The sequence below is a fragment of the Protopterus annectens genome, chromosome 9.part0 (assembly GCF_019279795.1).
Source record: "Protopterus annectens isolate FY-2018-M chromosome 9.part0, PAN1.0, whole genome shotgun sequence".
NCBI classification, from domain to species: Eukaryota; Metazoa; Chordata; order Ceratodontiformes; family Protopteridae; genus Protopterus; species Protopterus annectens.
In genome coordinates, this window is record NC_056743.1 from 1,313,458,692 (window position 1) to 1,313,473,615 (window position 14,924).

Consider the following 14,924-nt stretch of genomic DNA (forward strand, 5'->3'; position numbering starts at 1 on the left):
TAGCATCCCAAACACATGCTCTATGATGATTCTGGTTTGTGCATGTGCCTCATTATGGTGTTTCTGCATGGGTGTGTATGCATTTCTGATGGGAGTCATTATCCATTGTTCCAGTGCATAGCCAGCATCCCCCACCAGATGGCCATTTCGGATGCCCCCCCAGGCAAATAACTGATAAAGCTGTGCGGCATGCCAGATGTGGGAGTCGTGATAGCTTCCAGGGCTGCCAGCAGACACATCCATAATAATGCCCTGGGAATTGCACATGACCTGGCAGTTGATGGAGGGGTATCCCTTGGGGTTTCTGTAGCACCTACCCTGCTCACCAGGTGGTGACTTGATGTGTATGTGCATGCAGTCTATTGCACCCAGTACCTCTGGGTAGTCTGCCACATGGTGGAAGAGATGCATATTGCTGGCCAACTCCTCCTGCGTTCGGGGGAAGTATATGTGCTCATTGGCATGTGGTAAAATGGCATCCAGGAACTGGTGTAGTACCCTGGATGCTGATGCCTGTGAGATCCCCATGATATCCCCAGTTGGTCTTTGAAAGGTACCTGTAGCTAGTATTCTCAGGCTTACACATACCTTTGTATCCACTGGGATGGGTTCCCTTCTGTTTGTTCTGCCTCTGAGGTGTGGCCGGCACAGCTCCACAAGTTGCTGTAAGATGTCCCTGTCCACCCTGTAACACTGTACTGTCTCCAGATCATGTAGCCCCTCGTAGGTTACCCTGAGTCTGAACACTCTCTTCCTCCTCTGGTGCCTGAGGTGGTTGTATGCATCATCCTCCACACCACCTTCAGTCTCCAACATATGCTGGTGGATCAAAGCTATGGCAGCCCCTAACATGTACATACTAAAAGTTCCCCATCTGTATACACCACTGGTGCAGGGTGTATGGGAATACACAAATGTGTGTGAGGTGCTTTCACACTTTATACTTTTATGCTATGGATGCTGCTGATGTCAGTGGGTGTGTATGAGCTATTCCAGCTGCACCGTGTCTTAATTATGGGTTTTGCAATGAGTGCTGCAAGTGTGGGGCCTTTACTGTGGAGATCTGCTTGCTTGTCTTGATTAATCTGTTGCCCTTTAATTCACTTTTAAACCTGGATCCCCTCCCATTATCAGGCATGCATCCACCTGCCATCTTTCTTGTTTTGTACTTTCCCTACCCAGTCATGGCAAAATGTGCCTTGTAGCTAATATACTGCAAATCAGCTTTGTTCTGCCTTGACACTTTACTGTTTTCATTGCAGTACAGCCCCTCCCCTTTCCTGTTCTGCATGTAGCTGCTTGCAGCCTTGTTAGCTGTTGTCAATGGCCCACTGTAGGCTCCTAGGTGTTAATTAGTCATTTGTACTCCAATTTCACTACTGCAGCATTTCCTTATTTCTTTCCTATATCCTTCCTGTTTCAGCTGCAGTGCACGCCTCGCAAACCCATTTACCGAGTTTATGCATGTTTTCATCTCCGTTCACATGCATACTCGGTTACCTTGTGTACTCTCAGCTAAGCATAGCTATGGCCAGTTCAACACACCCCTATCCTGCAGTTTTGCCTAGCTATGGACAAACCGGTTTAGCAATGCTCCAATGTGCTTACAGCAATGGTGACACACCCCTCTCTTGATGTCATCTTTATCTCAGGGGCACACCTTGGTGCTATAATGCTACACTGTGAGGTGCATCCTTACACCAGCGGGGAATCTGCGATTCACTATTACTCCTCTCATTTGCATGGCATTGTCTACTAATTCCTTGCTACTGTGCATAACGCTGTCACTGCCCCTTAGCAACCCTTGTGCCATAGTATGGTGTAGCATGCCTGCCATTGACTATTATGGGGAAATCGTGATATGTGTTTCATTGTGGTTTTATTCCATATTTTTATATTTTCCTTACGATCCCCTTTGCGCACCGCTGCCCTGCGCTTCCACATCGTGATAGTGCGACTATATATATTAAATGTTAATTTTATATTTTGTACATGTTTTTTATGCCAATGGCTATATATATTTAGCCATTGGCATATATTAACAATATAATACATGTGTTTGGTCAGTTGTCATGGCTCCGATTTTATGTTTACAAAAATGTAAACTGTTTTCTACGGTTTACACTTCTGCATGCTTACACTATGCCTGCACCACTTCCTGGATTGCTACATACGTTCATTTGCATGCTACACTGCTGCACATGGGGTTATTAGTATACAGGGCCCGGGAGTTGTGCGGGCATAGCATACGCAGGTAGTGCACATGGAAACAGCTCATACCTGAATCACTCGGCAGCCATACTTGGTGTTAGAACACCGATGCTACGCCTGCACCTGGTACAAGCTTCATGAATCCCGGGGTGTGTGTGTGTGTGTGTGTGTGTGTGTGTGTGTGTGTGTGTGTGTGTGTGTGTGTGTGTGTGTGTTTGTGTTCTGAGCTTAGACATAACCCTAAGGATGTCTTGCTATGCTACCTCAGACAGATGCTAATATGAGGTTTATAGCTTCATAGTTTTTGTTGCTCAGAAAATGCATATTGATGCACAACTTACTCTTTTGATTTTAAAGTGAATTGAAATAGTCTTCCTCTTATATGTTTCTAGCATTGCAGAACATTTCTGATTTTGTCTCATATTTATATCCTTTCCCTAGTTAACTTCTCTTTTTGTGGTAAATCACTGAGGATTACAGTCAGTCAGTAATGCCAGTCATTACAGTTGTATAGTTGTTATTTTTCTGAAAATGCATGCCCATGTAACAACTATTGTTCGGTTAATGTTTTACATGATTTGGTGTGGCACTTAAAGTTCTGAAATATTGACAGACTGCTTCCTGTAGAAAAGAATACAGGATTTGAATGCTTTCACCTTCATTTGCTCACTGTGGGACTTCGAGCAAGTCACTTAATCAGGCAGTGCGGCCTGGGTTGCCCATGAAAGGGTTTTACCTGGTTAACAATTACATAAAATAATATTTAAAAAAAAATGTTCCTTTTTGTCCCCATATTATTATTGGCTTTGTCCAGAATTCCTAACTAAGAAATTGGGAGGTAGTTTGTTCTCTTCCTTGTAAAATGTGTGTGTTTATTTTTTTTTTTTGGGCAAATTGCTATAAACTGCAATCACTAAGAAAATGAGAGGCATGTGAGTTTCAGATTTGTATTCTTCAGAAAATGCTTGCCGCAAAGGTTATAGTTCTACCCATTTCCTAAGTATGTACAAGAAATATTTTAAATCTTTTCATGATTTTTTGAATTAGTTTCTAATTCTTGAGCTAAGAAGTTGGGGGCAGAGTAGAGTTGCACTCGATTTTTTCTATGAGCAGCAAGTTGAAATACATTTCTGGGACATTATTTATGAATTTATTGATTTACTTGTTCTCAAGGGATATCTGAGGTGTACAATCATACAAGTGGCTGCAAGTGTGTGTGTGTGTGTGTGTGTGTGTGTGTGTGTGTGTGTGTGTGTGTGTGTGTGTTTGTTTCTGTTTGTAAATGCATGCATTCAGGAGGTTATAATTCTCAACTTCCCTGATTTTTTTCTTATATTTGTGGTCTAGTCCTCAAAAAAGTTTGTGGTTTTATGGTCAAAGATTGTGGGCTACAATAACTTAATAATGACAAACATGAGTTTCAGACCTCATACCCGTAAAAAAAGTGCTTGCTAATGCAAAACCTACTATGCTGGCAAGTTTGGAAGTAAAAGACTACTATTTAAAATCTGTTCTTGATTTTGGGTGTTTGTCTCTAATTCTTCAGCTAAGAAGTTGGGATGGCAGGGGTGCAATGGGGTGTACTGTATGGCTGTCACTTCAGTAAGCTGAAATACACTTCTAGGTAATTATTTATGCATTTGTTTATTCATTTGAACATAAACAAACATCCAAACATCTGATATGTACTCAGTCAAATGATGGTCACATCTCTATATATGTGTATATGTATGTGAGTATAAATACAAGATTCCTGCATCCCAGATCAATTATGGTATAAAGAAAGGAATCAATTGTCATATATGTATGTGAGTATAAATACAAGATTCCTGCATCCCAGATCAATTATGGTATAAAGAAAGGAAACAATTGTCATAAAAAGGACCATCACCATATGAGACATTTCCTTTGGGTATGATCCTTCTTTTCCTTGTTTTGTTGAATGTTGACAGTGTGTTTATAATTTAGTTTTGAGTTAATCTGTGTGCATGAAATTTATGAGTTTAATGTTAATATTTTAACTGCAAAATACATTTTAATTTAGCTTGTGTTTTGCAGGCACTTGAGTATGAAATCTACTTCATTTGGGCTACAACAGTTTGAATCAAACTTAGTGCAGGTGAGTACAGCTATGGGATATTAAAGAGCTGCTTCCTGGAGTGCAGGATTTGATTATCTAACAATTCATTTATCTTCTGTGTGACTTCGACCAAGTCAAGTTCAACAGATGATATTCCTGGTCTGCTCCTGAAAAGGAACATCCGTGCTATGTGTGGTCTCATGCTGCTAGCAAATGCACTACACATTTATCTTTTGAATTCTTGTACCCTTCACATAGCCACTAATTACTGCTTCATTATATGCTATTAAAATATAAATCCCAGTGGGTGTCTTGTAGTTTAATGGGTAGTCAGACTGCACTTTTATTACATAGGAGTTTCAAGGCAACAGAAGTTTACTGCTGCTCATGCTGTCTGTTTTTGATGTGAGGGCATTCTGTTTTGCTTAGTAAATAGCTGTCTGGTTTTGCTGTAAAATTTGAAATAAATTTTGAATTAAACCCAAATCTGTTATCAGTGCAAAAGAGGTACAACTTGCTGTTCTTGAATTTGTGTTATAAGATTATTTTCCCTTTTTTTTCCTGAGGCATAAATGTCTTTGTGCCATTCTCCTACTTCTGTTGTAGTGTTAGCTGCTGAATTGATTTGTGGCACTCTAGCATATGAACACTTAATCCAAACCATAACCCTTACGTGTAACAAATTTAGTCTGATTTGTGATATTCTAGCATACTGGCACTTCATCCAAACCATAACCCTTAAGCATGACAGATGTAGCCATTCTCTGTGATGTGCATATTGCCAGGGTAATATTTTTTTGGGGTGTCTTCAGATGTTCTACATTTCCCACCAGTTAGCTTCTGTGCCACTATACTGTTAATGGATGCTGAGATGGCCACACTAGGTTCTCTGTTGCACTACTAGAGGGTTCATAGGATGGTGCCTGGCCTGCTTGTTGGTGCTGAATCATATTGTGCAGCATAAAACATCACAAATATCTAGCATATTGTAATAGATGTTCACAGCAGTTCCCATCCCAGGCACTTCCAGGCTAAAGACCTGCACCTTCATCAGATTGGACACATTCTCTAATATGTTTTGGGTTTGAGTGTGGGTAATATTGTATTAGTTTCTAGGTGTGTCTTGGTGGTTCTTTACAGGTGTCATCAGCCAGTACTCCATGAGGTAATCTGTCTCTCCTGAAGTAGATTAGAGACAAGAGAAGAGATTATGGGGGTGGGATGGTGGGAGGTCAGTGCTCTGAAGTTGCTACATAATATCTAAGAAAGATATTTTCGTCTCAATAACCCATTTAGCGAACGAGGGGTGGGGGAGACACCTCAGTGTATTCTGTATTCTATGAATTCCTTAAATTCATTGTCAGAAGCACTGAATGAAAAAACAGGTTATCAATCATTTGACCATAAAAATCTGACTTCTTGAAAAAGGCATTGGAATAAAAACTTTACTTAAAAATGCTATTAGCAGATTCACATATCTTGTAACAAACATAACACCTACTACTGTTCCCTGTACCTGAAGGGAAGTTGTTCCATTAAACAAAAGGTTTTCAGACTTAATCTCATTTTCAATATCTTCAACAAAAACTATTTCTTAACAGTGTATTTAAAATGATCAAAAGCTTCAGTATTATTTTATTTTATTGACATTTAATTCTCCCATGTGGTATTTCTCTTGTTATTATTCATGTGGTACAGAGTTACCTAAGCTGAGATGTCTACTGTAATCATACAACAGCCTGTTTGCCATAGAGCTTGTTTTACCCTATTCAAAAAGCATAGGCTTGTGCATGTAATTTTAATGGCTTTGTGTGAGGTTGCATGTTACTAATGAACTTTACCTTGTTTTCCAGAAAATGAATATACTGAACAACAATACATCTCTCAGGAAATTGTTGGATTTATGAACTTTAGGTGTGCTGAAAAAACAAGAAACAAGGGTGAATTTTTTTTTTTGAAATGTGGGCTGTCAAAAAAGAGTGCCTCTTGAAATTCTGAGCACCTTAATTGCAATCCTTTAAGGACTAACAGTGTTGGTGTTAGCACAAGTATGTTGGACTAGTTCCCCGTATCTAGTTAGAAACAAGAACGCAAAGACCTCTCATGAAGAAATAGCTTAATGTTGTAACAGAAAATTTTAAATTCCCTTTTATTCTTGAATCATAATTTACTTTTTGTTTTTTTTGGGGTCAATAATTCAGTATCCACCCCTTGTGATAGGGAGCCATCAAAATGCATAAGATCTTGCATCTAATGACCATCTAAGGCACTTCTGGAAAATAGTCAGCACAATCACATGGAAGGCTAACACTATTATGCTTTTTATATAACAATCCATGGATGGGATTGTTTCATATTCTGATCTAGTGGCCCCACACACACCATAGATTTTAGCTATATTATTTTACCTACATACTAAATCAGGTATCCCTTTTGTTATTCCTGTACCCAAGATGAAGCCATCAAAAAGAAAATTATGTAAACTGCTAGGAAAATTTTCCATGCATAAGAAATCATCATATATTGCATGACATCTGTGTTTTTTAGTTACCTGAAGACTTAATTTCACCATTTCATTCACGTATTCAGTGTATCACCAACTCAGTCTGCTTCATCCTTTCAGTAATCATTCCTATTCCTATGGTTACCTTATAGGTTCATAGGCTCATAGGAGGTTACTAGGCTATTGGCCTTAGGGCCTTTATAAACCTAGCCATGTTATACACGTTCCCTTGTTGACGAAGTTGTGCGGTCTGTATTTGCAGAGCACATCTATGATCAACACTGACTACCCTTATCCAAGAGGGACATAGGTGAAACCCCCCTGGGGTAAATTTATGGTCTCCCATCCAGTTGTCTAAGTTGCACTTAAAAAGGGTCATTGAGGAGCTCTGTTTTACATGAATGGGGAGTTTGCTCCAGAAGAGTCACAATCTCTGGGAGACATATCTGTCTCTCCAGCATGTCCTGTTAATATCGCAGGCCAGGTTAAGATCCCCAGAGTGAGTGAATTCATTTTGTCCTATCTAATTTGCAGATGTGCAGCACGTTAGCTTCCTTCCCACAAAATTACTGGCCATTCTGTTTTTCCATGCTTGGCCAGTTCTTCAAGAGGTTTGTTGCTGAAAAGGACAACAGAATGTGGAATTCAGGAAGATATTTGTAATCGTGCATGGATAACTACAGACAATAACCACATGCACTACTTTAGGGGACTAGATTTATTCTTTTGGGTTTGAATCTTATCACTGGAAGTCATGCCAAATCTTAATGATAGCAACTTGGGTATTAAAAAAGAAAGAAAAGAAATCAAATCTAGAAAGATTTTGTGCAAGTCCTTCAGCCTGTATACTCAGATGATGAATGAGAGATGAAATGGCATGATGGTAAAACAAATCAAAAATACAGATTCCCTTATCACAGGATGATCTTAATGACAGCCTGGGGTCATTTAACCTTAATCTTGGAGAAGAAAGACAAGACTGCATAATAAATTATAATGTGTGTGTGTGTGTGTGTGTGTGTGTGTGTGTGTGTGTGTGTGTGTGTGTGTGTGTGTGTGTGTGTGTGTGTGTGTGTGTGTGTGCGTGTGTCCGTCCGTGCTGCGCATGTGCATGTGATTACTGTAAAATATGTGTGCCCAACAGAAAAAAGTTTCTTAGAATCCTTAATAATCATGATGAATGAAGTTAATAAAAGACCATAGGAAGATGAGATGATTTATTTACTCCCTCCCTTACTTTCATTTATCAGGTTAAGCCCACAAGACCTGTAGCCTATTTCTAGAGGAGAATAGACAAGGTATCTTTACAGGGGAGTTCATTTGACCAGAACACCAGGGAATTACCCTCTTCTCAGTTGTTTAACTAGGACACAAATAAAATGTTCCATTCATTACAGTAAATACCACCAATTCAGAAAATGAGCTTTCAAGTCATATTTAGATTCTCTTGGTGTGCTATACAAGATAATAATGCCAGAAGAAACAACTTTTGATTCCATATATTGCCAAGGATGACAAAGGAGAATACCATGGGCCAGTCCATCCCAACTGGTTCCCTGATGTCTTTGGTCTTTCTTAACAGCCTCTACCTCAGACTAAATACATTCACAAGTTATTGGTCTCCGAAGCCTGCTTTAAAATGTGGAAAAAGGAAGGTTGTTGAAATGATCTCAAATGAACGAAAATACTAAGAATTCAGAAATCCTTATGCTGGCCCTCTACAATGTTTAAAGGCATGGTCATGAATTTTGACTTGTAGGTGTTGTCTCTGTGGTGAGTTAAATGTAATACATTTTTATTTTCTTCTCTTCTGATTATTCTCATGCCATAGTAGTGTGTAACATGTCTTTTATAAAAGTCTTTTAAAAAGTGTTGGATTTCCAGACTTGCTAACTTCTGTTGTGAAGGTAACACAAGAGTTTAGAGGCCAGCAATTGCCTTTTGAGATGTCAGTTGTTGCAGCATCTGATAGACTAAGACTCACAAGAGTGGAGTTGGAGAAAGAAAGCAGGCTTTGGTATATAATGGCAAATTTCTGTTGTTGCAAGACTGGTGAAATTAAGCTTTTTTGCTATGATAAATAGACAAACAGGTTTAACTATGAGTTGTTTTCAAGTGCAAACTGAGGCTAGCAATAGGAAGATGATATCCTGTGATGTCCAGTGTGGACTGATGAAAAAAACAGTGTAAATAACTGAGTATGTTATGCTATGCCAAGATGCCATCTTGACTTGTTTGTATTGTGTATCCATCGTATCTGCTTGAAGATTATATATTATTTTTTTAACTTATGGCAGGTTAAGGACAGTATTTCTGTAGACAGCAAATGAATTTAGGTATCCTGATCTTTTTTTTTTTTTTTTTTTTGCTGCCTTTTATTTTATTTCCCCTAAGTGTGTAGTATGCTATTTATTATTAAGTACAGTAATAACTCCAAGAAAGACTCATTTAGTTGAAACACCGGTGTGTCCTTAAGGGTTTATTTGCATATATATGGTATGCCTACAGCTAGCGGGGATTGGCTTTATTGGCCTGAATGCATCAGTAGAAACCCAAGAAAGTAAAATGAGAAGCATCATGGTCATTTAGAAGCCATGTAGTTGAAACACTGGTATATCTTTAAGGGATCATTTGCATGTATCCTATGTGCCTCCACTACATGAGTTTTAACACATTGCACGAAGATGACTTGAAAGCTCAGCTGTGTCTTTCCTGGAGTTTTTACTAAATGGTTCATCTGTGTGACCTTTTTACCCTTTAGTTTGAATATTATACAAGTGCAATTTATTTATTCACTGTCAGGACATTGTGGTTTGCCTCTATCATTTCATAAATACATATATATATGTGTGTGTGTATGTATATATATATATATATATATATATATATATATATGTGTGTGTATGTGTATATTTATATATATTTATATATATATATATATATATATATAAATATATATATATATATATATATATATATATATATATATATATATATATATATATATATATATATATATATATATATATATATATATATACACACAAACACTTTTATTGATTTGAGAAGAGGGTTAATCTGTTAGTTAATAAGCTGTGTACCACACATCTCCCAATAGACTGCTTAGGGCTACTACTGGTGAAAGATATTAATTGATGTATTTGTATTTGATTTGCTTAAGTGCAGCCGGTAACTGGGTGTCTCTTGTCTAATCTAGAGTGGGGAAATTATTACTGTGCCAGGAAGAAAGCTGTGGGTATTTGGAAAATTCTGCTGGGATTTGTGTTTGTGGGTATGATCACATGTGCATGTGTCTGTGAAGGGTCTACATTATATATTCGAAGTTTCAAAACTTCAAACCTCTTATGTTCGACAACATATGAGCGAAGTTTGAAACATCGAAAATATATTAAAAAAAATTTAAAAAAATAACTTGCCTCAACACTGAGCAGAGAGGCAAGCCCCCTGCATCCCCCACCCCGCACACCACCTACTTAAATATACCAACTCTGAGATCGCATTTCAGTGCATAAAAGGGAAATTTTCCCATTATGCGCTGTACGGAGCCGTTGCTTTTCACCTTCAAACTTTTTAAAGTTCGGTCATATGGTGTCGACCATATGACATTTGAACTTTAAAACGTTCGAATAATTAATAGGGACCCTCTGTGAATAATTATTTGTATGAAAGGGATGACTATTGCTGTTCTCCATGTGTGATGCATTAAGCCTGTTTGGAAACTACAGTTAAATAGCAATTCCAGAAGCCCTAATAGGTCATGTTTCATGTTATTGAGAAGGCATCCTGGGATATTGTCTGGGATCATTGATGAAGTGTTCTTGGCCTTAGAGAGAGCATTAAGGACCTGTTCCCTAGTGATAGCAGGAAGAGTTATATTTGATGTTATTTCCTGAAGGAAAGTTGAGGGGTAGAGACGGGTAAAGTTGGAGCTGCTTTGTTGGTCAGTAGGTTTGCTATACCTTCTGGTTCAATATAGGTAGCTCCATTAACAATGAGCTCTGCACACAATTTTGTATTGCCTTTGAGGTTGTGGACATATGTAAAGCATGTCTTGTGGTACTCCTTGAGCTGGGAGGTCAAATTTATGTTAAATTTGGCTTTGGTAGACTTTATTTGTCCTCCGAGTTATTTGTTTAGTTTAATGAAAGTGGGTTTATCTTGCTGGGTGCTGCACCTCATAATTTTTTACATGATTTTCTTCCTTTATACAGCCTACTGATGTGATTCCATTAGGGAGGCTTGTTTTTTGAGTTATTTCTGCACTTCTTCCTGGTGGGTACATGTGGTTCTATGCAGCTATTAATATTCTTGTATAGGGTTTCTGTAAACAGTTCTGCATAGGCAACACTGTTCACAGGGCTTATGAGGGCTTGAAATTTTGCCAGGTTATCACTTAATAAACTGAATATTCTGGATTTAGCTGGAGATCCAGGTTTTATTTATACTACAAAAGAGACCATTTTGTGGTCTGACCTTACTAGGGAAGACATTACACTAGATGGTATGCAGCACTCTCCCATATTAGTGAGGATGAGATCCAGTATGCTTGCACCCCTGGTTGGTGTGTTGACAATCTGGTCCAGGGAGTTTGTGTTTACAAAATCCAGGAATCTCTGTGCCTGCACGCTTGATGTCATATATGATTCCCATTTAATAGTGAGGTAATTAAAGTTGCCCAAGAATATGGTACTGGGTTGGGTGGTAAGTGTTTCCAATAAGTTTAAATATGTATTGTGGCCTTCCTGGGTCATAGAGTGGACCTATAGATTGCAAGGAAGTGGTATGGAATTTTGCCTATGGTGATCTGAATATGGAGAAGCTCAGTTGCATTGTCCTGTTTGACCAGCTTTGAGGTATATTTATTTTTGATGTAAATCAAGACACCTCCAATTTAGTCCCTGTCTGTATGGTAGCTGGTCTGCTTTACACTGCCAGTGTGCTCTCCATGGCTTTAAACATGTCTCAGTGACCACACAGATGTCAGCATTCTCAAGATGAGGAGAGCCTGTAGGGAGTAGAGTTTTTTTTGTTTAGACTCCTAGCATTGAGTAGGAACACCTCTTGGTTTTGATTTGCTATGTCGGACATACTTTCAGTCTGGCATTGCCTAAAAAAGGCACTACGGAGAAGGACAATGTTTTATCTAATATTTGAAAGCCTAGACAATGGAGGTGCAGACCATCCTTGGCAAAGCAGTGTAGTCTGTTGACCATCTCCTTCCATGCTGACAAAACTGCTCCCCTTAGAAAGACATGAGGAACTAAGCCAATTATAAAAGTAAGTTATCTTCTGTTTGTATCGTGGCATCATCCTTGGAGAAGGTAAAATGCTGCTCAATGCTAGGCTCTTACCAGCCTGAGACCCATATTCAGAGACCTCCATGATGTATCTCTTCATATAGTCTAGGGAGGTATGTCTTGGGTCATTTACTCCTACATGCACTATGACTGAGTTATATTGGGACTTCTGGTCCAATAATCTGAGTGCATGAGTAATGTGGTGGATCCTGGCATATGATAAGCACCTGAATGTGACCTAGTGTGTCTCACAATGGAGTCTGCAATGATCATAATGCTGAATTGTGTGGTGACTTGTCTTATGGGCTTATAATTAGAGGCTCCATGAGATGTATCATCTGAATTCATTATTGAAACAAATGTGTGTGCACTTATTTGAAATCACTTCACCTTTGGTTGGCAGTGGTGAGATTCAATCCCCACTGGTGCCAGTCAATTCTGATGTTAATGTTGGTGGTATCCTGACACTGGATTTGACATTAATGACAGAGCTGCCACCCGCCAGACCTTCACACTGGTAGCCAGTGATACAGGAACTGGAATTGAAATTATTCAGCCTAAACCGCTATGTTACCAAATGTGTGTGAGATAACCCTCACAACTAAAAGGTAAGATATACGGAGGTTTGGCTGAAAACAGTAGTTATTTTATTTTTTAATCAGCTTAGTTTAGGAACAGGCAATAAATGAAGTCTTCTGACAACTGTGATAAATGTTACTGGCAGAACTGATAAAGCAAAAAATGTCCAGCAGGCTAATATGTCTAAAGATGTGATGGTAGAAGCTTTGTGTGCAAGACAACATGGAGGTAATGTGCAGAAGGCAGGTAAAAGACAGTCAGTTGCAGAGGACTTCAAAGGTCAGCTGGATTGCAGAGACTGGCACATGAATGAAGGCTATGCAGCTCAAAGTAGCTGAGTGAATGGAATGGCTGGAGGTGTCGAGTGAGCAGTTATAAGTACAGGAGACAGAAAACAAACACCAACATGAAAGGGAGATGATCATTCTGCACCAAAGACATGTGATCCATAGGAAGAAAGGAAGGAAGGAAGGAATTAAAAGCACACCCAGGAAGACCAGGGTCATATAAAACCTTTTCTTCAAGATAAGGAGGGGTGATTTTGTTTGTTTTCTAAGGGCATTTAAGTGGGTGAGTAATCAGCACCACGCTGGTCAAGGGTAGTGGATGAGATTTTTAAAGCAGTACATGCAGTTTATAAAGTTAGTGTTGCTAATTGTTTAAATGATTTAATTTGTTTACTTGTTATATAAACTGAAACCAAAATTGCACAGAAAGAAGTTTACAGAATATAGACAATAGGCAGATGAACATATGACTGGATATATAAGGCCACTACATCTGAAATGCTTGCACATCTTTTAGTCAGGGAACAAATCTTCAGTACTATGAATGTGAAACTGAGGATTTGGTTGGCAGATGGGACTAAAACACATCTGAGAGATGGTGAGGAAGGATGATGCCTGTCTAGCTGTGTCTATATTATCCGATCGAATGTTTAGGTTAGCAAATACCTAAAGGTCAAACTGGTAATATTGAAAAATTAAAACAGCGAACGTCCGATTTAATGTTGGGAATGAATTTCCTCGGCAGCAAAAAGAAATAAAAAATTAAACCAAAATGAAATGGGGGCTTCACTCCCCACACCCCCTCATGTGGATGGCTGTGCCTCCCATACCCCCTAACTAAATATACCAACTGCGAGAGCACTCTATAGTGGGGAAAGGGCCAAAATCTGCATAACAGCCAAGGGAATTCTTTCCCTGCGTTAAATCAGTTGTTTGCATTTTTTTTCTTTCGCTATTACCAGAGCGACGTTTAGGTATTCACTAACCTAAACATTCAATCAGGTAATAGGAACCCATCTAGTTACTAGGTTGCCATTACATAGGAGGGGGTCCCAACACTGCACGTGGGTATAAGGAAACCTATGGGGGCACACTAGACCATCACTGCAAGCTACACAGGAAAAGGAAGAATCCATGAGTTTGGGTATATGCTCATATTTTGGTGTTAAATATTTCAGGTGTAACCAAATGAGATATGTACAATCCTGTTGTCTACAAAGGAATGTGGGGAGGGCCAAGATCTTGAGATGCATCACATAAGACTAGCGGTATGACAATGGTAGGATGTTTAGAGATAACAACTACATTTAACTATCATTAAACTCTGTATCCTACCCTGGTAGTTGGAAAGGAGGCCATTGCCGAAAGGGACACAGGCTCAGATGTAACCATAGCAACCTGCAGTGGCTACACAGGAGCAATACTTGCTGATGTAGTCCAGTCTGGTTAGGGCTTAGATGGTAAACATTTTCAGTTATCTTTAGCTAATGTCTATATGGACTAAGAAGTGGGGGCAAGGTAGCAAGCAGGTGGCTGTGTTTGTGGACTATCCTTTTAATATTCTAATATGGACCGACTTTGACAATGCAGTACCCTGTGTGTATGCTGTTGCATGCAGCATGAAACAGCATACACACAGAGTATGTTATTGCATGCAGCCAGGCATGAAGGCAATATCATGGTTAAGGCAGTAAGGAAGAGACCCAGTCACAGCTTATACCTTGATCAGGGGCTGATAAAGTGGCTACCTCAGGGGAAGATAGTCAATAACAGTGAACTGGGACTTGATCTACAGTAACTGAAAGGTACTGCACTTCTATTGGAAGGTGAGAATTCTAGGGGTGAGGTTCATCAGCTATTGAGATAATGGTTAATGCCTACAAAATTTGCCATCTGTAAAATTGTCAATGCCTTCAATAATTTTCTGGGTTATCTGACGATGAGCT